This window comes from Ambystoma mexicanum, chromosome 1q (assembly GCF_040938575.1).
Source record: "Ambystoma mexicanum isolate Mex_15411 chromosome 1q, UKY_AmexF1_1, whole genome shotgun sequence".
NCBI lineage: Eukaryota > Metazoa > Chordata > Amphibia > Caudata > Ambystomatidae > Ambystoma > Ambystoma mexicanum.
In genome coordinates, this window is record NC_090922.1 from 230,389,624 (window position 1) to 230,390,568 (window position 945).

Consider the following 945-nt stretch of genomic DNA (forward strand, 5'->3'; position numbering starts at 1 on the left):
GGAGTGCACAACAAGGGGGAAAGTGATAATACTGAGTTTGGTAGAATGGGATAAAAAAAAAACAAAAGAAGCGTGCCACTTGTAAAAGTACAAGTCAAGAAATTGAAGGGGACGGGGCTGTTCATTCAGTCAAGAGGACTCACAAGTAAAAGGCTCCTGAGGCATTAGTGTTGAATTTGGCGCAAAATGCATTGTGTTGTCGTGTAATATGAATGAACATACAATTTCAATCTTCAATAAAGAAAGATCTATTAAAAAATCAACACTTGCAAATTAAGAAAGTTTCTGTCCAGTCATGTTCCAAAAATAGTGAATGCTTTACGAATGTGCGTGTCATCCTTTAGAGCAGGGGCCGATTTAAATTTCCCATTATCATTCCAATATTAGTACATGTGTTGCAGAAGCAAGCGCAAAGGGAGAGTCAATCAAACCATTGATTAGGACCTCTGGTCAAAGGTTTGCCATACCAAATGTCCTTATTTCAGAGGGCAGAAAGTCCAAACACCATTTAGATATCGGGTGGTATGAAATGAAGAGGCAAACAACAACGAATAAGCATTCTTTGCTGCTGTATTGATCTGGCCCTAAAGGGTTTTAGTTTAATGCCAATTATATTTAAAGATATAAAGATTAATGGTCCAGGGTGCTTGCAAAATGAAAACCCCCTCCCCATCACAATGGCTGGGTCATACAAGCCTGAGAGCATCACAATAGACCCAATAGACATGAGAAAAACTCGGTACCTCTGAGTGTATGTGGGCCCATGGCTGTATCAAGGACAAGGCAAAAACAGGAGGTGGCTTAAGGAGTCAGCACCAGAGGCTGTCCGATTGAGCCCTGTAAGCAACAGATGTTGGACCATCCTATAAAGGATTCTGAGGCTGATTTCAATTTTAACTTTGCTGCTGATTTAAGGATTGCTCAACCTTCGACCCACGTCTAGTT

The 945-nt window shown here is 40.7% G+C and overlaps 1 non-coding gene across 1 annotated transcript; it reads right to left on the minus strand.

The window, feature by feature from the left end:
• Nucleotides 1-302: 302 nt before the first annotated feature.
• Nucleotides 303-409, minus strand: LOC138565363 (U6 spliceosomal RNA). Its single transcript, XR_011301251.1, has one exon. It is a non-coding gene; the product is annotated as a U6 spliceosomal RNA (small nuclear RNA).
• Nucleotides 410-945: the final 536 nt, after the last annotated feature.